The sequence below is a fragment of the Haliotis cracherodii genome, unplaced genomic scaffold (assembly GCF_022045235.1).
Source record: "Haliotis cracherodii isolate W230 unplaced genomic scaffold, xgHalCrac1.p SCAF_11, whole genome shotgun sequence".
In the NCBI taxonomy this organism is placed as follows: domain Eukaryota; kingdom Metazoa; phylum Mollusca; class Gastropoda; order Lepetellida; family Haliotidae; genus Haliotis; species Haliotis cracherodii.
This window is the reverse complement of record NW_027266266.1, coordinates 37,291,527-37,311,937: the sequence shown is the minus strand read 5'-3', so window position 1 is coordinate 37,311,937 and position 20,411 is coordinate 37,291,527. Positions and strand designations below refer to the sequence as shown.

Sequence of the window (20,411 nt, the reverse complement as noted above, 5' to 3'; positions counted from 1 at the left end):
TGGTACTGCTAAATTTGCAGAGAAGGTAATGCTGTGGAGCTCTAGGCTTCCTCCCACCCTCAACACACACTACTCTTACGTGTTCGTGTTTAACACACAATCTCTATGTTCCAGAACTAATATCACCTGAATACTCTTGAAGTCTACTTAACTGCCCCCTAACAGGAACCAGATACAAACATGTTGATAGTATCTACAATAGTGACTCAGCCTGACAGTGACAAGAGATCTTTATCACCCAATCTCTAGAAGCATAAAAAAAAAGACATCATTTTAGAAAAAAACAAAAACTTCAGAGATATCACAAAACATTAAGATTAATCAAGATACATCTCATTTTTATTACACAGGTGAGATAATTCACTGGTATTTGGACAGGACCGAGCCCTGCCCATTTAACATTCCTTACACAAGACTAGGCCTTTGTTGTGGTCTTTACCTACGACCTCAATTACCTGTATGAGGTGACCCTGCACAATGCTAGAATCCCCAGGTCACCCATGGCTCGAGATCAAGTGATACTGTATTGGTGATCACCCAGGCTGAGGACTGACTGCCTAGTAATGGTTTCGCCAGATGTATGACTGGTTTGATGTGGGTTACGGAGGGTTATCAGGGATAACCTGCCTTTGTCAAGGCCCCTCGGAGGACATGGTGATCTAATTGATTGAGCAGAAAGGCGGGATGAATGTACACCTGACACGCACGAAGACTATCAAGTACTGATTGTCTTGGACATTTCATTAACCATCCTGCGATAAATCCCTTTAGCAATCATAGGCCCAGAAGACAAATCACCTGGTTAGTTGTTCCGGGCAGTTATGCCCCAGTATCACATTGTACAGGGGCACTGGTTGGCGTATTTCCCCACATAATCCTTAATAGCCAGTTACACTGTAATCAGGGGCCAGTGATGGGCAATAGAATTCTCAAAAATGATATATTAGTTGTTGCGTCCTCTCTGGAAGAGATGTATTGGATTGAGACTCAGATGACAAAACGTAGAATAGGCTGCTAATGCCTTGATTCCTCCCCTTCAAACCAAACCAAACTCTAAATTATCAGAAACTCATTATTACTCGTATCCATTTGCAAATCCTTCGTATTCCTTTTTTTCAAATTACATTTTTACAGCTGAATCGTATTAAGTAAGTTAAAACTTGAAAGAATCCAGCTTTCCAGATTGAGCGAGAATGGTTTTACGCCACTTTTTGCAATAATATAGCAGTATCATGCCGAAGGACACCAGAAATGGGCTTTACACATTGTACCCATGTGGGAATCGACTGGGTCTTCACCGTGATGAGCAGCGCTATAACAACTAGGCTACCCCACCTCAGCTTCCCAGAACAAACACAGGACATTAGTATAGAGTGAGGATAATTTGGGCTTAATGCTGCTTTCATGAACAGTATTTCAGCATAATAATATGTTGGAGGAAAGAGTGAGATGTAGGCCTTTGTAGCTAACCACTTCGGTGACACTGACAAACCTAGAAACATCATCAAACAAACTAGGATCACAGCTTTCTGGCACTTCCAAGGGAAGCAACTCTGCTTAGACTAGTGGGACACCTATATGCTCCTGCGGGTTTTTCTGACAGACATAGCTATCATTGTTGTTGAATGACTAGGAGAATATTTAATTCACCCCATTCCATCCTGTACTCCCCTTTTTTGCCCTCCCCCCTGACCCGTGTTCCTGCACATGTAATAAGCATAAGCCACCCCCTGTCGGCCACATTGCCACCAGGCAGTCTATTTTGGTGGAAGTCAAACACACATCCTAGCAAGAGGTACACGATTTAGCATGATAACCCAGGTATTTCAGGCCAACATCAATGACTTGGTGTTATCAATGGTAATGATGGTTATCGCATGTCTTTACAGTGTTATCATTGGGTGATATGACAACAGATGGATCCTGGGAACTGAGCTGAATCTAAACACCTCTCACTTCCCTCTCAAGTGTTTTTATCATGTTATTCTCGCTATCAGCCACAGGTATTTACACTACCAATGTCTAACTCGACACAAACTTGGCACAAAAAGTCATTAGTAATCCACACCGGAGTCTGTAAGTCAAACTGTGAAAATTTGGTAATTTGGATTGGCTTCAAGATTGTTACCTTGAAAGTCATCAGACGTTATTAGCTATCCAATTAGATTCATAATTAGCTGTTTCCACCAGGGGTCCGGAAAATTTAAAATCCCAATCGGACATTTGCATTTAGGCCACGCCCCCTTCAAATAGCGTATTTCAGTACGACTTTTCACACACATTACAAGTTGTTACGTATTCATAATATGATAAATTATGAATTGTTTCAATTTAAATTGTTTAATTCACCGGACAATTAATAACAAATAATATCATTTTAGATGTAAATGGAAAACATACGTTTGTTTCTGTTATAATAACGATCTGTTAACGTAGTGAATGGTCTAATCAATATTCATGAGTTATATTCATGAGTCTGCTCAAGTGTACGTGTTGTAATATTTGGATCGAGACTATTATCCCATATTTGGTTATCACGTGACCTCACGGGAAAAGGGTTTTTTTAAACTAAAGATTATTTAAAAACAAGACAGATAATATAATCACAAATACTAAAAAATCATTGATAGCAATAGTTATTTGAATACTTTTTTCATCTGTACTTAATTACTGACCATAAAAAAATTTAATATCAATCGTCACAGAAAGCAAAATGGCGGTCAATCAAGATTCAATATACGACTAGCTACTGAAAACAATAAAATCTGCAAATCCTCATTGTATGTCAACCAAGTGAAAATCGTTAGCCACGACTTACAAAATGATCGTCTAGACTTTGAGGGTTTGGCAGATCCGCTGGACTGATCTGCATCGGTCGACTGGCTGTCGTCACGCTTTCGCTTCTTGTCTGAGGTTACGTATCGTAGCATTGTGAGGATAATGAGGTACATCGATGATGCAAGTTTATGTACAGTTGTAAACACCTTTCACTCAAATTAACAAGATGTTTCTCAGTAATTAATCCTCGATTAATCAGTGTCAACTCAGTTTATTTCCTATTACAGTGATTGACCGATTGGACTATCATGTAGGTACAATGTATTTACAGCAATCAAAACAAACAAAGCTTGTCAGTGTAGATAATCTTCGTGTGTTACAACTGCAGACAGAAACTGCTTAGTCCCAACTGTTGATCATGTCCGGTCAAAATTTAAGAATGTCCGGACAATACTTTTTAAAAAGTCCGGACAGAAAAATTTGAATGTCCGGTAAGCAATATTTTAAACCGGACATTTGAGATTCCCAGTCGGACATGTCCGGCGCATATGACGGTTTCCGGACCCCTGGTTTCCACACATAACAACACCAGACCGAAGTGAAATAATTCAGACCTGTGAATGAATTAAAACATTTTGTCGCATTGGCATTACTTCAGCCATATAGACTTTAGGCCTAAGAGAAAGTATGGAAAACACAGATATAGGCATTACTTCAGCCATATAGACTTTAGGCCTAAGAGAAAGTATGGAAAACACAGATATAGCTGAAATAGCTCTACTATTTAATCCTACTACAGTTATAGCAAACAAAAGTGTCACCACTATGGAATACTACAGTTATAGCAGAGAAATGAATCTCCACCATGGAATACTACAGTTATAGTACAGATAAGCAGCTCCACTATGGAATACAACAGTTATAGTACAGATAAGCAGCTCCATCATGGAATACTACAGTTATAGGAGAGAAACAAATCTCCACTATGGAATACTACAGTTATAGGACAGACAAGCAGCTCCACTATGGAATACTACAGTTATAGTACAGACAAGCAGCTCAATCATGGAATACTACAGTTATAGTACAGACAAGTAGCTCCACCATGGAATACTACAGTTACAGTACAGACAAGCAGTTCCACCGTGGAATACTACAGTGAAAGCAGAGAAAAGCAGCTCCACTATGAAAAACTACAGTGAAAGCAGAGAAAAGCAGTTCCACTATGGAATACAACAGTGAAAGCAGAGAAAAGCTGCTCCACAATGGAATACAGTTTTAGTACAGACAAGCAGCTCCACTATGGAATACTACAGTTATAGCAGAGAAATGCAGGTCCACTATGGAATACTACAGTTACAGTACAGTCAAGCAGCTCAACCATAGAATACTACAGCTATAGCAGAGAAATGCAGGTCCACTATGGAATACTACACTTATAGTATAGACAAGCAGCTCCACCATGGAACAATACAGTTATGGCAGAGAAAAGCTGCTCCACCATGGACTACAGTTATAGTACAGACAAACAGCTCCATCATGGAATACAGTTATAGTATAGACAAACAGCTCCATCATGGACTACAGTTATAGTATAGACAAACAGCTCCACCATGGACTACAGTTATAGTATAGACAAACAGCTCCATCATGGACTACAGTTATAGTACAGACAAACAGCTCCATCATGGACTACAGTTATAGTATAGACAAACAGCTCCATCATGGACTACAGTTATAGTATAGACAAACAGCTCCACCATGGACTACAGTTATAGTATAGACAAACAGCTCTGCCATGGACTGCAGTTATAGTACAGACAAACAGCTCAATCATGGACTGCAGTTATAGTATAGACAAACAGCTCCATCATGGTCTGCAGTTATAGTACAGACAAGCAGCTCCACCATGGACTACAGTTATAGCACAGACAAACAGCTCCATCATGAAATACTACAGTTATAGTACAGACAAACAGCTCAACCATGGACTACAGTTACAGTACAGACAAACAGCTCCACCATGGACTACAGTTATAGTACAGACAAAGAGCTCCACCATGGAATACTACAGTTACAGTACAGAAAAAGAGCTCCACCACGGAATACTACAGTTATAGCACAGACAAACAGCTCCATCATGGGATACTACAGTTATAGTACAGACAAACAGCTCCACCATGGACTACAGTTATAGTACAGACAAACAGCTCCACCATGGAATACTACAGTTACAGTACAGAAAAAGAGCTCCACCATGGAATACTACAGCTATAGTACAGACAAACAGCTCCACCATGGAATACTTCAGTTATAGTACAGACAAGCAGCTCCATCATGGACTGCAGTTATAGTATAGACAAGCAGCTCCATCATGGACTGCAGTCATAGTATAGACAAACAGCTCCACCATGGACTACAGTTATAGTACAGACAACAGCTCCACCATGGACTACAGTTATAGTACAGACAAACAGCTCCACCATGAAATACTACAGTTATAGTACAGACAAACAGCTCCACCATGGACTACAGTTATAGTACAGACAAAGAGCTCCACCATGGAATACTACAGTTACAGTACAGACAAACAGCTCCACCATGGACTACAGTTATAGTACAGACAAACAGCTCCATCATGGTCTGCAGTTATAGTACAGACAAGCAGCTCCACCATGGACTACAGTTATAGCACAGACAAACAGCTCCATCATGAAATACTACAGTTATAGTACAGACAAACAGCTCAACCATGGACTACAGTTACAGTACAGACAAACAGCTCCACCATGGACTACAGTTATAGTACAGACAAAGAGCTCCACCATGGAATACTACAGTTATAGCACAGACAAACAGCTCCATCATGGAATACTACAGTTATAGTACAGACAAACAGCTCCACCATGGACTACAGTTACAGTACAGACAAGCAGCTCCACCACGGAATACTACAGTTATAGCACAGACAAACAGCTCCATCATGGAATACTACAGTTATAGTACAGAGAAACAGCTCCATCATGGACTACAGTTATAGTACAGACAAACAGCTCCACCATGGAATACTACAGTTACAGTACAGAAAAAGAGCTCCACCATGGACTACAGTTATAGTATAGACAAACAGCTCCACCATGGACTACAGTTATAGTATAGACAAACAGCTCCACCATGGACTACAGTTATAGTATAGACAAGCAGCTCCACCATGGACTACAGTTACAGTACAGACAAACAGCTCCATCGTGGACTACAGTTACAGTACAGACAAACAGCTCCACCATGGACTACAGTTATAGTACAGACAAACAGCTCCACTATGGAATACTTCAGTCATAGTACAGACAAACAGCTCAACCATGGACTACAGTTACAGTACAGACAAACAGCTCTGCCATGGACTGCAGTTATAGTACAGACAAACAGCTCCATCATGGACTGCAGTTACAGTACAGACAAACAGCTCCACCATGGACTACAGCTACAGTACAGACAAACAGCTCCATCGTGGACTACATTTATAGTATAGACAAACAGCTCCACCATGGACTACAGTTATAGTATAGACAAACAGCTCCATCGTGGACTACAGTTATAGTACAGACAAACAGCTCCACCATGGACTACAGTTATAGTACAGACAAACAGCTCCACCATGGACTACAGCTACAGTACAGACAAACAGCTCCATCGTGGACTACAGTTATAGTATAGACAAACAGCTCCACCATGGACTGCAGTCATAGTATAGACAAACAGCTCTGCCATGGACTGCAGTTATAGTACAGACAAACAGCTCCATCATGGACTGCAGTCATAGTATAGACAAACAGCTCCATCATGGACTGCAGTCATAGTATAGACAAACAGCTCCACCATGGACTGCAGTCATAATATAGACAAACAGCTCCACCATGGACTGCAGTCATAGTATAGACAAACAGCTCCATCATGGACTGCAGTCAACACCAGAGGGGAGAGCCAAGGGTGCCCTAGTTGGACTACCGTATTTTCTTGAGTATAGTGCGCACCCATGTATAATGCGCACCCCCCTCTAGCGGGTTCAATATTTTGGAAAAAAAGAAATTTGAATATTATGCGCAGAAAAAATTTACACCGTACCCTTTCAGCGAAGTCCGGCAAACGAACGGGTGCTGAGAAACTTCGTCAGTACAAATTCGAAATTTGAGATAAAAAATCACCAGACATGTTTATTTACTGTTTAAATAGTATTCATTGTTCTGCTAGGCATTGTTTTATATCTAGGGATTAAGATTACCTTGTGTATTTTCTCGTAAACTAAGCCGGAACAGCAATCAGCTGTACACACGTTTTCTTGGAATCGACCGGTGATTCGGTCAAGACACACCCAATGATATAACTTTATAGGATTTTTTAATGCAAGGATCGGCAACAATTGTATCTGAAACTATTTTTTTTATCAGGAATAATATATTCCATTATTTTCTTAATTATATGCAGCCTTTACTAAACATACTTAAAATAATAATAACCCTAAGCGAAGCAGCTGATCGCTATTCCCGGGTATTATTTTTTACATGGAACATGTCTGACCAGTCACCGTCAAGGCTCACGCGCACGTGATCACGTGAGCACGAGAATGTCATGTTGACATAGAATCGTCAAACAAAAACAAATATGACTTTGAACGAGTCAAAGTATGTCATTTATGATATATGTATCCATTCTCTGTCAACTAAAGTTCGTTTCAAGGCGTCAATAGCGGTATTCTGACCGTGGTTGCTGTTAATAATGGTGAGTTGTGCGATCTTCCGATCGCTTCACACACGATTTCGCCGAAATTAATAAAAACAATATTATAAGGAATTTTGAATAAAATTAATGAAATAAGTTACAAACATAAGTCCAGAAATACAAAGAACACAATTATAGACAGACAGTGTAATTACATGATTATTTTGCGTACTTCAGTATGGATTTGTTGACATGGTATTTCCGGTGTTTCGTGCTCATGGTAATGTCTTTCCATGGGGGGAAAAAAACACCCAAACTCATAATTCGTGTATAATGCGCACCCCCTTCTACACAGCTGTGTTTTTTCGAAAAAAATTGCGCACTATACTCAAGAAAATACGGTATATCTGTGTTTAGGGATGAAATCAAACCTTGAGCTGAATGAATGAATGGATTACACATTTGGCTCCCCAACAATCCCCAACTTTTCTGGGAAGTCCCCTCTACGTGGGGGTCACCAAATGCCCACCTAGTGGTGGGAAACACAACAAGTACAGTCCAGGCTGTACAAGTCTGGCAGCCCCAGCCATGTTTTTGTTATTTCTGCATCCAACTCATGATGGACTTTAACCTTTAAAACATGGAAATATGCTATGGTATTTATTCAACTTGTTCCCTCTCTTCCACTGGATTTGGTATTCATTGACTGGAATTAGTCTGTGTGTTTAACTGGCTGTTCCAGTAACTTCCCCAGCTCTCACACAAACACACACACCTCCCTGACAGACCACACAGCTGGCTTCCAGAGCTTCTAGATTGGTGGGATCCTGTTTTTCACTCAACCTGGAGTGACCCAAATAAATCTGATATTTTCCATCTAACTAGCAGGTTGAGAGGTCAGTGCTAGAAGCAGCATGTGGCTGCCATATCAACATGGAGAACACGTGGGGGTTGAAGGGGGTTTGGTTGATAGGTGGGGCAGGGGGGGGGGGGGGTCTGCCCAGGGAGTCAGGTTGATAGGTGGGGTGGGGGTCTGCCCAGGGGGTCAGGTGGGGCGGGGGTCTGCCCAGGGGGTCAGGTAGGAAGGGGGTCTGCCCAGGAGGTCAGGTTGGGGCGGGATAGGAAGGGATGAAGGAGTACTGCACAGTTGGGCTGAAGGGGTCGTTATTAGTACAGGTACTATAGATATGTACCCAAGGTAGGTTTCAGTATACAGGAATGTACCCTAGCCAAAATCACAATACAGAACAGTACCAGGTGCCCTAATCAATGCACGAGTCCATATTTCTCATCTTGAAACCAAACCTGGTTATGTTGTATTGCGACAATAAGAGTACTAGACATATGTCACTGTGAATGCTTATGTTTTATATAGGCTAGCATGACATCATGAATCTCATACAGTAGTACGACAGTTCCGATCCAGAAACTGAAGAAAATCTTCCATGCCAAGAAACTAGGGAGAAATCTCAGAGGGTTTGAATGAATGGCCTTGGAATATAAATATCCAAACAAATTTAATCTAGCTTCATGTCCCTCCTGTATATATGGTATGTCTTGATGTGTTCTTGATGTGTTCTTGATGTGTTCTTGAATGTGCCGGAGTGCTCCTGGGGGACACATTTGCAATTCTCCTCATATTTCCTTCTTTCCATCGCCTAGACCCACATTCCAAAATTGGATGAGTAAATTTTTCCAGGACTCTACTTCTCTTGGCTTACTTTCATTTGTTTCTTTCTCCCAGCCCATTTTTCAAGGACATTCTTTCCCTGGTGACTGTTTTTTTCTTGTTCGAGGTGATCTTTCCCCATGTTCTAGACCTGTGTCCTAGGCAGTTTTTACTCACCCTGTTCTAAACTCTAGACACCCTTTGCTCAAGGACCCCTTCCCCCAATCTCAAAGGCTTCCTTTCTCCTGTGTCGGCTTCCTTTCTCCTGTGTCACTTTCCCTTTTCCCCTGTGTCACTTTCCCCTTTCTCCTGTGTCACCTTCCCCTATCTCATAGGCCCCCTTTCTCCTGTGTCCCCTTTCTCCTGTCTCCACCCCTTCCCCCAATCTCATAGGCCCCTTTCTCTGTGTCACCTTCCCCTTACCTTATGACGACCTTTAACCTGTGTTGCCTTCCCCTATCTCATAGGCCCCCTTTCTCCTGTGTCACCTTCCCCTATCTCATAGGCCCCCTTTCTCCTGTGTCACCTTCCCCTATCTCATAGGCCCCCTTTCTCTGTGTCACCTTCCCCTTACCTTAAGACGACCTTTAACCTGTGTTGCCTTCCCCCTTAGTATCTTATAGGCCCCTTTCTCCTAAATCCACTTCATGGGCCCATATTTCAAACAAAATGCCCAACAATAGCTGACATTCCAGGAGTCCATGTCACAGACAGCGTCTACCATTACATCACAATATATGCAAGATGAGGAGCTGTACTGAGGCACCGAGTGTCATCTGAGTCAAATATTGATTCCAGACTTTTTCATCACACAATAAAAATCTCAAAAAGTCATAAATCCTCCCATGCCTCGGATCCAACATTTTCAAAACTCATTTTTCATCCACTTCAAATGAAAGCTAGACCCGAAAAATTCATAGCAGCCATAAAAATGTAGCCCCTGCAGTCATTCTCTGAACAAACAACACTTCAACAAGGAAACCAACGTAAATGCGAAAGATTGATATATACAACACAGTGTTTCCAGGCTGACATAACGTGGACAAGCCCTCAAGACCTCTCTCCAGTCCGACACACCAGGGACAAGCCCTCAAGACCTCTCTCCAGTCCGACACAACATGGACAAGCCCCCAGACCTCTCTCCAGTCCGATATACCATGGACAAGCCCCCCAGGCCTCTCTCCAGTGCAACACACCATGGACAAGCCCCCAGACCTCTCTCCAGTCCGACACACCATGGACAAGCCCCCAGACCTCTGTCCAGTCCGACACACCATGGACAAGCCCCCCAGGCCTCTCTCCAGTGCAACACACCATGGACAAGCCCCCAGACCTCTCTCCAGTCCGACACACCATGGACAAGTCCCCAGACCTCTCTCCAGTCCGATACACCATAGACAAGCCCTCAAGACCTCTCTCCAGTCCGACACACCATAGACAAGCCCTCCAGGCCTCTCTCCAGTCCGACACAACATGAACAAGCCCCCCAGACCTCTCTCCAGTCCGACACACCATGGACAAGCCCTCCAGGCCTCTCTCCAGTCCGATACACCATAGACAAGTCCCCAGACCTCTCTCCAGTGCAACACACCATGGACAAGCCCCCAGACCTCTCTCCAGTCCGACACACCATGGACAAGCCCTCCAGGCCTCTCTCCAGTCCGATACACCATAGACAAGTCCCCAGACCTCTCTCCAGTGCAACACACCATGGACAAGCCCCCAGACCTCTCTCCAGTCCGACACACCATGGACAAGCCCCCAGACCTCTGTCCAGTCCGACACAACATGGACAAGCCCCCCAGACCTCTCTCCAGTCCGACACACCATGGACAAGCCCTCCAGGCCTCTCTCCAGTCCGACACACCATGGACAAGCCCCCAGACCTCTCTCCAGTCTGACACACCATGGACAAGCCCCCAGACCTCTCTCCAGTCCGATACACACCATGGACAAGCCCTCCAGGCCTCTCTCCAGTCCGACACACCAGGGACAAGCCCTCAAGACCTCTCTCCAGTCCGACACACCATGGACAAGCCCCCAGACCTCTCTCCAGTCCGATACACCATGGACAAGCCCCCCAGGCCTCTCTCCAGTCTGACACACCAGGGACAAGCCCTCAAGACCTCTCTCCAGTCCGACACACCATGGACAAGCCCCCAGACCTCTCTCCAGTCCGATACACCATGGACAAGCCCCCCAGGCCTCTCTCCAGTCTGATACACCAATGACAAGCCCCCCCAGACCTCTCTCCAGTCCGATACACCATAGACAAGCCCTCAGGCCTCTCTCCAGTGCAACACACCATGGACAAGCCCCCAGACCTCTCTCCAGTCCGACACAACATGGACAAGCCCCCCAGACCTCTCTCCAGTCCGACACACCATAGACAAGCCCTCCAGGCCTCTCTCCAGTCTGACATAGCTATAAATGAGTACAATTATCACAGAAATGCAAGCAGGGACACATTATTTTTCAGGGATTTTTTTTTGACAAAGCCCAGTCTGTTCAACTACTGTTCTTCCTCTGGCAGATCTCGGTCTTCTGCAAATGATAAGTCCCTGAAAGGTAACATTAGCTTTATAGCACTGGCTGGCTTTTAGTTTCCCCCTCACCCAGACAAGGCATCTCTATGGAGAGTTAAACAGAGGGATGTATTATCTGATTTGACTTTGAAATAGTGATAAAATCAAATAATTTACTGAATAACATAAATCTGACTGCTCAGAGGGATTACAAATTCCTTTGACAAATGCCATTAACATGATTAAATAAGCTGTATTTTTATGACAATGACAGGCACAGTTACAGTGTACTGCATGAGTGAGAGTGAAAGAGGAAGTATAAAAGAATTTGATAAATAGTTCATGTTCATGTGTGTATAAAGTGAAACATCAATTATAAATATCAAACATCAGTTGAAACTACAGCATAAGCTGAATAATTATCAAGTCCAAATTACAACAGGGATTTATCTAGACCTGCCCAGAGGTAGATATTCACCCCAAATCTGAAGCAATTGTTAATAAATCTTCCCAAATGGAATAATACAAATGCCATGTTATGTTATTAAACATGTAGTCGCATCTTCCTGAGGAAGGGGCATTAACTGGCTAACTAACCCTTGCCGAACTAGACTGAAATTCCATTACACTGTGGCAGGACTAACGAGTCTATGTATCATCCAATCAAAAGCGAGTCATGAACTAGACTTCCGGTTCGTAAACAACATGGATTTCAACATGCAGATTTTGGAAAGCATGTGTACCACAAACTGGTCTTCGAGAGATAGTTTGCAAATCTTTTCATGTTTTTAATCAAGGTGCCCATGTGATTTGATGAAATTAAGCAGTGTGAGACAATATTACAATATAGATCTTTATTATCGAGCAGATTGTCTTGACAAGACGCTGCCATTTTGTTTGAAGCAAATGCATGTGATATGAGTGATGGGATCTGGTTGGTCAATAGGAGGAACATAGAAGAGAAATAACTCGTAATAGTCACTGGTGGTGCTACCAACCAGCCTAGAAATTCCAAGTCTAGTTTGGCCAGGGTGGAGACTGGACTATAACCAGTTAACGCCCCTGCCTCGGGAAGATGACGTAGTCGTAACTTATGTCATGGCTCTACAGAGGTAGCTTGCCTCTCTCTGCCAACAGGACCAATAAACAAGAAGGGGCTTTCATGATTTTTATTTTTGCTTTGAATTTAATGTTAAAATACCCCTGGAGAAAGTCCCAATTTTGAGTAAAGCTATGTTTTCTCCCCACTTTGTCTGCCAAGGGCACCTAGTTTGGAATCCTCAATACATCCCCAAACAAAAGCTCAAAAACATGTATTACAGCCCCATGACGGAAATGGCATATCTATTATTCGACCTTGAACATATAAGGTATCACTTACACTGCCATCAAACCCCATGTTGTAAGGAGATATTTTCTTCCTATTAAGCCCATACAAGTGCCAGGCCTCTGGCCCTATCAAAGCCTAATTTACCAGACCTAAGGCAAACTGATCCAATCATTGTGTGACCCCGAATGGCCATGTTGTGAGGGTGATAGGACGTATTAACCCGATTCCTGCGTGCTACAGGGACCACAAGCCACACCGAAGGTCAAGCTGGTACAAAGAATTATTTACATTTTTTATGTAAATGCTTTGGCACGCAGTGTTAAAATGGGCAAATGAGGGATATTGAAGGTAATCTAGTATATGGAGAAGGGGGATGTTGGTACTAGTATTAAGAGTCAGGGGGATGTTGGTGGTAATCTAGTATTGGGAGAAGGGGGATGTGGGGGGTAATATAGTACTGGGGTATATGGAAGGTAAAACTTTCCTGGGCAGAAGGGGATTGTGGAACGTGATATTGTCCAGGGTAGAAGGGGATTGTGGAACGTGATATTGTCCAGGGCAGAAGGGGAATATGGAAAGGGATTTTGTCCAGGGCAGAAGGGGAATATGGAAGGGGATATTGTCGAGGGCAGAAGGGGAATATGGAAGGGGATATTGTCCAGGGCAGAAGGGGGCAGAAGGGGAATATGGAAGGGGATATTGTCCAGGGCAGAAGGGGAATATGGAAGGGGATATTGTCCAGGGCAGAAGGGGAATATGGAAGGGGATATTGTCCTGGGCAGAAGGGGAATATGGAAGGGGATATTGTCCAGGGCAGAAGGGGAATATGGAACGGGATATTGTCCAGGGCAGAAGGGGAATATGGAAGGGGATATTGTCCAGGGCAGAAGGGGTACATGGAAGGGGATATTGTCCAGGGCATAAGGGGAATATGGAAGGGGATATTGTCCAGGGCAGAAGGGGTATATGGAAGGGGATATTGTCCAGGGCAGAAGGGGAATATGGAAGGGGATATTGTCCAGGGCAGAAGGGGAATATGGAAGGGGATATTGTCCAGGGCAGAAGGGGAATATGGAAGGGGATATTGTCCAGGGCAGAAGGGGTACATGGAAGGGGATATAGTCCAGGGCATAAGGGGAATATGGAAGGGGATATTGTCCAGGGCAGAAGGGGAATATGGAAGGGGATATTGTCCAGGGCAGAAGGGGAATATGGAAGGGGATATTGTCCAGGGCAGAAGGGGAATATGGAAGGTTATTTTGTCCTGGCCAGAAGGGGAATATGGAAGGGGATATTGTCCAGGCCAGAAGGGGAATATGGAAGGTGAAACTGTTCTGGGTAGAAGTGGAATACGGAAGCTCAAACTGTCCTGGGACTTTAAAGGCAAAAATTGGGTCAAGCCTTATCGATCACAGTGCTTGTCTGTCTAATGATATATCATGGATTCCACATTGTCTGTGTCTTCTGTGATGGTCAGTCAGACTGTGTACATGAACTACAGGACAGAATGATGTATCTGAAGAGCGAGCATAACGATAATTCATTTTATGCCTTCAAACTTGCCACAAAAGACGGCAGCTGATACAACACAATTCTTATCAACTCTGAAAAGTCAATATTTTGAAATGATTGGAAATGATCTTCCATTGTCACGATAATTCATTCAATGTCTTCAACATGTTAAAACTGCCAATACAATATATTTTGTTATATTCTCGGAAAAGTCAATATTTTTCAATGAATGTATAAGATCATTGTATTGTCATGATAATTCGTTCTACATCTTTACGCTTGTGCTAAATGATGGCAGTAATCACCTCTACAAAGTCAATATTATGAAATGACTGAACGCAACTTGTAAGTTCCAAATGGTACTGACACTCAATAGCATCTGTGCTCTATCACGGGCATGAAATATGAACTTGCATTTTGCAAAAATGCTCCAAACTATGACTGTTAGAAAACATTTTAAGATAATACATAAGTGCTAAAATAAAATATCACTGCAATGTTCTCAATCACCAACATATTAAACCATATATATTTTGTTACATGAACCAAAACATGTAAACAAGCTTTAATCCCCAAAATCCAGCTACAAAAACATTATCCTAAACTACACCTTTTAATTACATCTGTTAAATATTTACAGTTAAGCATATTTGAAAGTTGTATCAAATTTTCATTCAAAAACTATTGGGAAAGTGATTCAGCCGTGCGGAAATGTCAGCACTGTAATCAAGACTTCATTGTGTGCCAAGAGTCCCTGGTTGTTCCCCTACAACCACATACAGGCCAATCCCCATTCTACTGTCTGTGCTGGTCAATCTCAACTGTGACTCTAGTGATGTTGATAGTGACGACGATGTTGATGATTGTGATAATGTTAATGACGATGTTAATGATGGAGACAGCGATGATGATGATGATGATGATGATGATGATTGATGTTGATGATGGTGACAATGATGATGATGATGATGGTGATGATGGTGTCATAATAATGGTGATGATGGTGTCATAATAATGGTGATGGTGGTGTCATAATAATGGTGATGGTGGTGTCATAATAATGGTGATGATGGTGTCATAATAATGGTGATGATGGTGTCATAACAATGGTGATGATGGTGTCATAATAATGGTGATGATGGTGTCATAATAATGGTGATGGTGGTGTCATAATAATGGTGATGATGGTGTCATAATAATGATGATGATGATGATGATGATGATGATGATGATGATGATGATCATGGAGAATAACATGGCCATACCAAACAATACCATTACCCAACCCCATGTAACCTGATAGTAAAACTCATTAAAGCAATGATTCCCCCAATCACTCCCTGCTCTGCGAGTCTCAGAAACACGTCCCATCCTATCCCCTGTCCCCATCTGACAGCGGACATACATCTCAATTAGAAACGCGTCCTGGGACTTGTCCAACCACAAAATGCCCATTCAACTAAAATGAAATGTGACAGAAAACACCAATCTGGCCTGGAATGGACAACACAGGTAGTCAAGCAGCCACTCACTTCAAAGCCTGCTACTATTCTGAGAGAAATCATTGCTTTAATCCGACTAAACTCTCGGCATGCGATTCATTACCCGCAGCCTGTGGAGAAAGCAGCAGCCATCAGCTCGAGAAGAGATTACAGCAGACTTGAGTATCACCTGTGCCTAGCTTTCTTTGATGTGACGGCAACGAGCTGATTAAGCCCTATTGTTCTCACCTGCACCGCTTGGGTCAAATATATCAGTCACAGTAACACGTTTTATCGACAGAGAGAAAAACTCACACCTCAGCTATTCTCTTTGAAAATATTCTTGTCGCTCACATCAATGGTGGCGTTTCCTCGTAAGCTTTTCCTTTGACGTATCCATTCGTTAAAAAGTGTCATTTTTTAATTCTTCTGAAAAGTTCTTATAAATGGAGTCCATCTAACATTCTGTCGTAAATTCTCTTTGATATATTCTATACTGCTTACAGGGGATGAATATTTCACAGCTTCCTCCCAGGGATGTTTAAAGTGATATGGATCTGCTTGAGGAGAGTCAACAGCTAAGAGCCTTCTATAACAACAGTACAAATAGACGAGGAAAAAATCAAACGGGGCTTGATGCAAAACACCCATTTTCTTTCAAAAAGCAGTTCAAGAAGAGACAATTGAAACAAAATATAGCTCACAATCTTTATCGCATTAAACACATCGCCTGCTGCCATTGACATCCAAGAACGTTTTCCTTTTTAACTTTCTCAGAATGCCTAACATACCATCTTTTTACACAGCATAACAAACCAGATATCTATCATGTACACTGGTCTATTCAGTTTTAGAGTGAGTGTGTCAGTTGTTTTTAAACGCTGCTTTAACAGTATTCCAGCTATATCACGGCGTGTCAGCTTAATGTGGGAGGAAAGCCCGAAGTGATGCAAGTCTTAGATGTCTATCACTTTGGTGAAACCCAGGAGCATGGGTAAGCTGTTGACAAACCAAGAAACAGAATCATAGATTTAGATTTCATAGGTTTCTGGCATGCCCAAGGGAGGCAACTCTGCACAGTGAATTATGGTGCCTCACACGACTTGGCCACCCTTGTCCAGTTGTAGAGTGAGTGAGTTGGGTCTTCAGTCTCTTGTAGCAACATTCCAGCAATATTCAACAACATCAAGATGAGGGAAATGGACACACTGTACCATGGACATTCAGGGTCCATGACTGTACCTATATGGCGGTCTGTAAATAACCAATATACACTTATTTTTAGTCCCCTGGTCCAGCTTAAAATGCTGTCTCAGGTAATATCTAATTTTCTTCTGTTCCTGTGCTGCCCCAAGTGTGCAACATGAGGCATGAGATCACTGTTAACAGCGATCTGTGCAGTGTCCGAAATAAGCGCCTGCCCTTAGGCCCATGGCAGGTAGATCTCGTGTCGGGGCCTAGAGTTTCAAATTTGTATGGGTCCTTATAGCCTGCAGTAAACATACTTGTCGAGTTCTTTGTCACAATAAGCTGCAGTTTTTTAAATGAAGGCCTGAAGAGTTTAGTCAGGGCCTGTATCTTCTCAAGTTTGTGAGTCCTGATGGCAGCCTAGTAATTGTTTTTATTTCAAACACTGGATCCATGTCTCAGATCCATTAAGCGTAACCTAGACATACAGCATTTTCTTACTGATTTTCACTATCCAATTCTGAAAACTATAGTCATTGAGGCAGGATGAAAGTAGTTCCAGCAAATAGAGAAAATATTCCTCAGATAAATTACTAAATCCATACTAATCTACATTTATTACAAGTCAAAAAAGACGCGTGAAGATCCTGGGTAGAATGGGTTTTAGCAACCCATGCTTGCCATAAAAGGAGAGACTATGTGCTCGTCGTAAGAGGTGACTAACAGGATCGGGGGGTCAGCCTCGCTGACTTGGTTGATGCATGTCATCGATCCCAATTGCGTGGATCAATGCTCATGATATCTATCACTGTATTATCTGGTCCATGCTCGATTATTTACACACCGCCATCATATAGCTGGAATATTGCTGAGTGCGGCATAAAACAACAAACCAAACCAAAACAAGTTAAAAAAGGCTGAATATATTGGTCGGGAAGTGACTAAACCATCTGACAATTGTTACAAAAATGAAAACATTGAAAGGTCACCACGAACAGGCTACTACATTACAGTTGCAATTCATTATGTAATTTATGAGCAAAGATGGTGAGGAATTCAGCAAATGTGCCCCATTGATGTCATCCTGGAAAATAGCAAAGCATTGCATTCCAGCTGTCTATCCCAGCTTTGATGTTCTGCACTCAACGACTCTCCCACCATCACTCCCACCATCAACAACAGCGTGCTACATGCCACCATACATCATCACAACTGTATAGAAACACATTCTAGCACAATGACAAAAACATACTCCGTAATATCTTGGCCTTCTTGAACCGAAAGAAAATGACATTCTGTAACTGGATTGTCATTACAGTAATCGTCTGTTTTCATGTCCAAAACAGTGTGAGTTGTCTCTGATGAGAATATAACTCATACAAAAAAATTATTGTTCGAATTTGTGAAAAAGTATGTAGTGAGTGAGTGAGTGAGTGAGTGAGTGAGTGAGTGAGTGAGTGAGTGAGTGAGTGAGTGAGTGAGTGAGTGGGTGGGTGGGTGGCTGGGTGGGTGAGTGAGTGAGTGAGCAGCTGATACTGACACAGATGGGGGAACTAACTCTGCACAGCTACCTGTCTGCAGCAAATGAAACCTTTAACAATGCATGACCTTATTGCATAAGCTTTTACATTAAAATGATTAATGTATACAGTTCTCAAATCTGTGTTCCGATATATGACCGGGGACTGTAGTTGTAAGACTGCTTTGTGGCACAGCAGGTGGATTTCCTCAAGGCTTGCAAGACATCAGATGTGCTGGCATGGGTACGACACTGTACAGGTACAGGTACAGAAACATGGACCAACATTCCACACTACATATCTCTGTTTAACACTGGGCTTGCCTATTTGGATCATCTTGAGTGGTTTTCATTTTATCAAATGTTGATATTGAGGGTCCTGGGGCAGGACTGTAAATATAACTGTCATGTTACATGCAGTGGGGAGAAGGATTCACCAGTTGTCCGTCCGACTCCAACGCTTAAATACCTCAGCCTGCTACTACCACCTGGGCACAACTCCACCTTACAGTTTCCCAGGCCTTTTGATACCAAAACACATTTGCCTGCTGCCTTGGTGTTCGTGAAATGTCCCCGCCTCCGTGGTCTACTGGCAGATCAGTCGCCTGGAGATAGGAAGATCCGGAGTCCATCTCCCAGCCACGTCATACAAAAAGATGTTAAAAGATGGTACTTGTTATTCTGCCTGGTGCTCTGCATTTAGGGGATGGTCGGCTCGGAGTCAGTACACTGTCTGAGTGGGAATACTCCTGTTAAACTGCAGCATGATATCTCAGTAGAATAGCACTATAAAATCTGCATTAGTCAGGGCTAGTACAAGCTTGCACACACACACGCACACATACACATGCATGTCGCTACATAAGTGTACAATAATCTTGGATGCGACATTAAACCCCATTTTACCTCACCTCTTAGGAATGTGTTCAAAACAATAATAAGTGAGTAGGGTTTAACACCACTTCTCTGAACAAACAGTGTTTCAGTAATCTCATGGCATGTCATCTTGATGTGGAGGACAGTGCAAAGCAGATGTTATACATTTACCTCATGGGGGAAATTCGCAAGCAAGTATGCCCCTGACAAAACTAGAAACATAATCAGCACCATTCTGGGATTAAAAAAATGTGATATGGTTTCTGCCACGCCTCGCCTCAAGGGCCTCCTCCCAGCTGCAAATATTGGTGTCAAACCAGTGGTTGATAACATGAATAACAATTTTCACAGTTGGGTCATCACGACCCACAATCAGCCTTGTATGTACAATATATGTACTCTTTTCTAAGAGACATAAATCATCAAACAAGTTGATCTGTAAACATGCTCATATACCACCAAATTGATGTCTAAGGTGTCTTATTTCTTTGGATTTCCAACAATGTTGTTGTCAGTCCTTCGTAATGGTAGCTGTGACAATGATATCAGAATTATTTTTTTCAATCAAGTATTGCACTCATAATACCTTAATCTTTTGATCCGTTATCAAACACTCCATCTGTAGATATATGTTTACATTGTAAAACAGACCAAATGACAATGTCGGGCAGGTCAAAGCAGGTGCCCCATCACTGAAGTCTCATCTTCGCCATAAGCCATTCAATCTCTCTCCTTTCCCTTCCCAAGCCTCAGCTCCTAGATAACAGCCCTCTCGTTTACACACGCATGTGACTTCTCATAGCTCTGTCCACAA

The 20,411-nt window shown here is 42.6% G+C and overlaps 1 protein-coding gene across 1 annotated transcript in view; it reads right to left on the bottom strand.

The window, feature by feature from the left end:
• LOC139456458 (E3 ubiquitin-protein ligase ZNRF3-like) overlaps nt 1-20,411 on the bottom strand; it is a 77,168-nt gene that overhangs the window by 28,100 nt on the left and 28,657 nt on the right. The window lies entirely within an intron of this gene.